Source organism: Monodelphis domestica, chromosome 4, assembly GCF_027887165.1.
Source record: "Monodelphis domestica isolate mMonDom1 chromosome 4, mMonDom1.pri, whole genome shotgun sequence".
NCBI lineage: Eukaryota > Metazoa > Chordata > Mammalia > Didelphimorphia > Didelphidae > Monodelphis > Monodelphis domestica.
In genome coordinates, this window is record NC_077230.1 from 251,104,137 (window position 1) to 251,111,118 (window position 6,982).

The window sequence follows — 6,982 nt, forward strand, 5'->3', positions numbered from 1 at the left end:
ATGTAGGAATATGCTCTTACAACAATGACTATAATTAAAGATTTTTGTGACAATAAAAAAGAAAAGAGAACAAATAAATAAATTTTATCTTGTATAGTCTATATATGGCCTGTTTGTATATAGCTGATTGCCTATTATATTTTTATTAGACAATGAATTCCTTGATAGTAGGGGCTGCCTTTTGTCTTTCTACATATGTTGAGTTCTTTGCAAAGTTCCTCCAAACACATATTAGGTCTGTAATTTGGGGGGACTCACACTCCTTAGAAGGAGAAATGAAGACAACCTCCGGGTAATCATGACTGCAATCTAGACGCCACACGCTTCCTCTCCCCGGCACTGAACTAAATAGACTACATCAAAGAAGCATAAAAATCACCTTTGGAGGAACAGAAGGACTCCCCAGTACTCCCTAGTACCCCACAGAGGTGAAGGTACGTGGGGTTTGAACATTTCCACACTATAATAAGGAGGAAAACCTTGCACAAAAATGTGAACTGAGCAGCCCTTCCCCCCCCCCACCTCCCCCAGCAAACCAGAGTGAGCTACCAGAATGCTCACTGGGACAGCAAGTGAGTGTGGAATGTATCTGTGGGGGGGGGGCACTCCAGGGTCCTTGGGATCTGGGGACTGCCAGGAAAAAACATGGGAGAATCCTGTGCCAAGCAAAGGAGGCCCAGGGAGCTGTACTCAGGGCTGTTGCCCTGAGCATCTGGGCGGAGCTAAACACCAGGGGCTGACCATGCTCTGATTATCTGGGTGGAGCTAAACACCTGGGCATTGTGGCTGTGATCAGGGCCCAGTGCTCTAAGAAACCTCGGAGGTTGGGAAGAACTAGTCTGAGGCAACATAAATTCACAGAAAACCCGCCCATATAAACCAGACCCCAGACCAAAAAGGAAAGTGGAATAAAACCACCAAAGGGATGGCTCACATGGCCCAAAATCAAGCCTCCAGGAAAAAAGGGAAAAAGGTGACTATTGAAAACAGGATACAAAATAAACCCACATAAGTCATCAGCATTTCTATATAATTCCAACACAGCTCAGCAGCAAAAACTAGAAAGAGAAATCCCATTCAAAATCACCTTAGATAAAATAAAATACTTAGGAATCTATCTCCTGAGACAAACACAGGAACTATATGAACACAACTACAAAACACTCGCCACACAACTAAAACTAGACTTGAGAAATTGGAAAAATATTAACTGCTCATGGATAGGACGAGCCAATATAATAAAAATGACCATCCTACCCAAACTTATTTATCTATTTAGTGCCATACCCATTGAACTACCAAAATACTTCTTCACTGATTTAGAAAAAAACATAACAAAATTCATTTGGAAGAACAAAAGATCAAGGATATCCAGGGAAATAGTGAAAAAAAAAAACACAAATGATGTGGGCCTTTCATTCCCAGACCTTAAAATATATTACAAAGCAGCAGTCATCAAACAATTTGGTCCTGGATAAGAGACAGAGAGGAGAATCAGTGGAAAAGACTGGGGGCAAGCGACCTCAGCAAAACAGTATACAATAAACCCAAATATCCCAGCTTTTGGGACAAAAATCGACTATTCGATAAAAACTGCTAGGAAAATTGGAAGACAGTGTGGGAAAGACTAGGAATTGATCAACACCTCACACCCTACACCAAGAAAAATTAAAAATGGGTGAATGTCTTAAACATAAAGAAGGAAACCATAAGTAAATTGGATAAACACAGAATAGTATACATGTCAGACCTTTGGGAGGGGAAAGACTTTAAAACCAAGCAAGATATAGAAAGAGTCACAAAATGTAAAATAAATAATTTCAACTACATCAAATTAAAAAGCTTTAGTACAAACAAGACCAATGTAACTAAAATCAGAAGGGAAACAACAAATTGGGAAAAAGCTTCATAAAAACCTCTGACAAAGGTTTAATTACTCAAATTTATAAAGAGCTAAATCAAGTGTACAAAAATCCAAGCAATTCCCCAATTGATAAATGGGCAAGGGACATGGATATGCAGTTTTCAGATAAAGAAATCAAAACTATTAATAAGCACATGAAGAAGTGTTCTAAATCTCTTATAATCAGAGAGATGCAAATCAAAACAACTCTGAGGTATCACCTCACACCAAACAGATTGGCTAACATGATAGCAAAGGAAATTAATGAATGCTGGAGGGGATGTGGCAAAGTAGGGACATTAATTCATTGCTGGTGGAGTTGTGAACTGATCCAACCATTCTGGAGGGCAATTTGGAACTATGCCCAAATGACGACAAAAGAATGTCTACCCTTTGATCCAACCATAGCACTGCTGGGTTTGTAGTCCATGGGTGATGGACTTCTCCATTAGTGGCAATGCAATGTCCCTGAGGAATCTGCAGGGATCTAAAAAATACTACCCACAAGCAGAGGATAAACTGTGGGAGTAAAAACACCGATGAAAAGCAACTGCTTGACTACAGGGGTTGAGGGGACATGACAGAGGAGAGACTCTAAATGAACACTATAATGCAAATACCAACAACAGGGAAATGGGTTTGAGTCAAGAACACATGTGATAACCAGTGGAATCATGAGTTGGCTATGGGAGAGGGAAAGGTGGTGGGGGGGGGGGGGGAGGAAAGGAAAAGAAAATGATCTTTGTTTCCAGTGAATAATGTTTGGAAATGATCAAATAAAATAATGTTTAAAATAAAAAAAAAGCACCAAAAAAAAAGAAGGAGAAATGAGGGTTGAAGGCCCTGAGGAAAGGGTTGATGAAAATGGCTCCCCACTCCTCCCTCCTGGAGTCCCTGAATTAGTTGGAGACAAAATGGAGATCTTCCCTCAGTAAGGGCTTACCCCTTGATGGCTGTGCTGGCCCTCAAGGGTGGAGGGGAAGTCTTCTCTACAAGGAGAGGTATGAGGAACCTCAATCCAGATATGCAATGCTTTGGGGCTCTCACAAGCTTTCCCTTCATGTCTTCTTGAAAGCTAGCAACAAGATGGAGTCTACCGAAGGGTTTACTCTCTCATTGTTGATTGTGGTAAAGGGGAAAAGGTTAGAGGGATTGTAGGTCACCATAAATATTTTTTTCTAAATAATCTAAGTTTTGAATAAAAGGTTTTCTCATAAGCAGGGGAGAGATAGAAAAGGGGAAAGCACTGCTCACTGATTTATGTCCAGTATCTTAATAGTTCATTGAATGAAAGTCTTTGAAGGAATTAGGTTTCTTGACAGGAACCAACAATGTTCCAAACAGGAACCCAGGAGGTTAGGATTTCTGTCACTGTCAGAAATCCCCAAAGGTGTCTTGAATGGCCCTGAGAAACAGTTCCTCCCTTCACTCCCTTCTCTGTCTCCACACCCAAGATCCCCTCCTCTGGAGAATTTCCCAGAAGTCCTTGTTCACTTTCCAAATGTAGTTCCTACATTCCAATTTTCCCCAACTTTTTGTTGTTGTTGTTATTGTTGTTGTTGTTGTTCTACTCCCCATCATTACAGTCTTAATAAATATTTATGGATTTACTGCTATGAAGCAAAATGATTTGAAACTTGGCTCCATTCACAAATGATAAGATGAAATTTAGATGTCAATTCATTGACATTTCACACACACACACACACACACACACACACTATTTCAAGTTCACACCCCATTGCTTGCTAATTTCGAACTTGACTGAGCTTTTGTATAAAAAACCCAATTCTCTACAGCCAAGCTTTTCAGAAAAAAATAATGTCTGGGTTACTGAAGACTTCAAATATGCATATTTTTGTTACTTTTGATCAGTTAATAAGTATTAATTAAGTGCATGGTATGTCAGGCACTGTATGAATCCCTAATAGTACAACTTCAAAGAATGAAACCCTACTCTCAAGTATATAGCTGAATAATTATGAATGGGAAGTTATAAATCCAAAAAAATACAAAGTAATAAATACAAAATAGTACATGAGGGCAGGTAACTGGAAGAACAAAGACAAGAGGTGGGCTGAGCTGAGTTTTAAAAGGAGAGAGAGAGAGAGAGAGAGAGAGAGAGAGAGAGAGAGAGAGAGAGAGAGAGAGAGAGAGAGAGAGTTCAAAACAGGGATAAGGAGAGAATGTATTATAGAAATAAGTACTAATCCATATAAAGAAATACAGATTCCATATGAAGAGTCATGAATAAAGAAACTAGAGAAAACTAGTTTGGCTGGATTTCAGAGTACCAGGGATAAGTAATTTCCAATGAAGCTGGAAAATTAGGCTGTCAATAGATTATGAAGGATTTTAAACATTTAACTGAGTAATGCTGCCCCTGAAGTTTCTGAAAGGAAATCACATGATAAGCTTTATATTTAAGGGAAATAATTTTGGTGGCAATATAGAGGATGAGTGGAAGTGGTAGAATCCTTGAATCACAGATAACAATTAGGAGGTTAAAATAATATAAATGAAATTTCATGAAAACATAATCTAAAGTGGTAGTTATATGAGTAGAGAAATGGCATTAAATGCAAAAGTTTTTGTGAAGGGAAAGAAGACATGTTTAGATACTACAACTAATTATATATGTGTGATGAAAGTGACTAAGCAATACAGAATAATAACAGAATTACAAATTTCAGAAACTGGAAGAATGTTCATGTCCTTCATAGAAACAGAAATTTTGGAGGAAGGAATTGTGTAGAATGAAAAAAAAAATGAGTTCAAATTTTAAAATGCTGAGTTTAAGATATTTGAGGGCACATATTATGAAATTAAGCAAATGTTGAATTGAAACTAAAGCTTAGGGGAGTTGCTGGAGCTGGATACATAGATTTATAAGCTATCTGCCTAGATTTGATAGTGAAACACTTGGAAGATCAGAGGAAAGAGAGAAACAGAATAACAGAACAAATAGGAAGGAGGAGAAGAGGAGGAGGAGGAGGAGGAGGAGGAGGAGGAAAAAGAAGAAGAAGAAGAAGAAGAAGAAGAAGAAGAAGAAGAAGAAGAAGAAGAAGAAGAAGAAGAAGAAGAAGAAGAAGAAGAAGAAGAAGAAGAAGAAGAAGAAGAAGAAGAAGAAGAAGAAGAAGAAGAAGAAGAAGAAGAAGAAGAAGAAGAAGAAGAAGAAGAAGAAGAAGAAGAAGAAGAAGAAGAAGAAGAAGAAGAAGAAGAAGAAGAAGAAGAAGAAGAAGAAGAAGAAGAAGAAGAAGAAGAAGGAGGAGGAGGAGGAGGAGGAGGAGGAGGAGGAGGAGGAATAAAGGGAGGAGGAGGAGGAGGTGGAATAAGGGGAGGAGGAGGGGGAGGAGGAAGGGGAAGGAGGAGTGTTCAGAGAATTAAAAAGACAACCAGAAAAAAAGGGTTAAAAAACCCTAATGTGTGGCAGAGAGTGATCAAGTTCTAGTTTTGGAAAGAGAAATTACAAATGTTAAGAAAAAGCTCTTCTCTTCCCCATCAACATTGGCAATTGAAAGAACATTAGTAACAATGGATAGCACAATCATTTGAGTGAAGTCAGAAACTAGATTGCAAAGTGTTGAGGAGTGAATGACAGGAAAGAGAAGAGGAACAGGTGCATAAAACATTTTAAAGGAATTTTTCTGAAAAAGGAAGAGGAGACATATGATTATAATTTATGATTCTAATGAAGACTTTTAAAAAATTTTAATAATTAGAATTACTCAGGCAAGTTTGTGGGGAAGGAACCATTTGAGAAAGAGAAGTTGATGATTTGAGGCAATGGAAATTATTGGTAGCCTATTTTACTGGAGAAGATGGGTGAGAATGGGACAAAGCGGGCTTAAAAAGATGTTGGAATTGTCAAGAAGGGCTATTTCTTCCTGAGGGAAAAAAAGAGCAGGATTACATATGATCTATTGTGTTATGGGGCTGAAATGAGATAATAGATATAAAGCAAGTTGTAAACATTAAAGTGCTATATTAATGTCAAATATCATTACTATTATTGATAGCAGTAGTTTCTATAGTCACCAGACTTTCAATATGGGGATGAAAGTTCCCTGAGCTCTATCTTGAATTCCTGCTGAGTTCAAGCATTGTTTATAGAACAATATAGGAGTGGTCTAGTAAATGCTTATCATCAATCTTTTCAGAGGAAAAGAATATAGACATATGTGTAAGTTTAATTAAGCTTTATTAACATTTGTTAAGATAACCATATAAAACAATAAATCAAGTCCTGCCAATTTGTAGTGACTGCTGATTTCTCAGGTGTTACTGCTCACTGAAAATTTAATAATCAATTCTCAAAAACTTATTAGATCTGACTGTGGCACATTCCTTTCATATGATGTCTAGTGGCATAAGAGGAAGATAATGGGAGAAGAAGCTTATATCAAATGGACCTAATTTTTTTTCATAATGTTTAAGACAAAATAAAGTACTCAGCTAGGGGAAATAAGGGAGATATTTGGTGTACTTGAGGAGGAAAGATATGATTTTTACGAGGCTCTTTGGGAAATGAGACAGAGAATCAATTGTGAGGAATATTTTTAAATGGGCCTTGCTACATTAGGGGTTCAGGTGAAGTAGGACAACATAAATCTGTAATATGCCCAGTCTGAACAGTAATGAGACTTCTTCCATTTCCATTTATTATGCTACTTAGTAATAACAGAGGGAAACACATGATAGGAGTAATCCAGAGCTGATATTTGGCAAAGGAATAGCAACATTAGAACAAGGGACAATGGTTTCCAAAGCAGAGGTGAATCTCAAGTTGAAATACCTAATTAATTGTGTTGAGAATGAAGAAATAGAAAAGTTAAGTCAGAGTATTAAAAAATGCTGAGCAATGAAGAGACTGGAGTTCTCTAGTAGGGAGAATAAGATATGTAAGATAAGTGAAACATAGGGAAAGATGGAATGAAAGGAGGTTATAGTAAAAAAAAAAAGACTAGGTTAATGCTAGAATTTCTAATTTGGAAAATACAGCAGTTTTGTATAAGAACCACATTTATTATGTTACCTTTCTTACGTGAGGCTGAAGTAAACTTAAAGAGTAGGCCATAG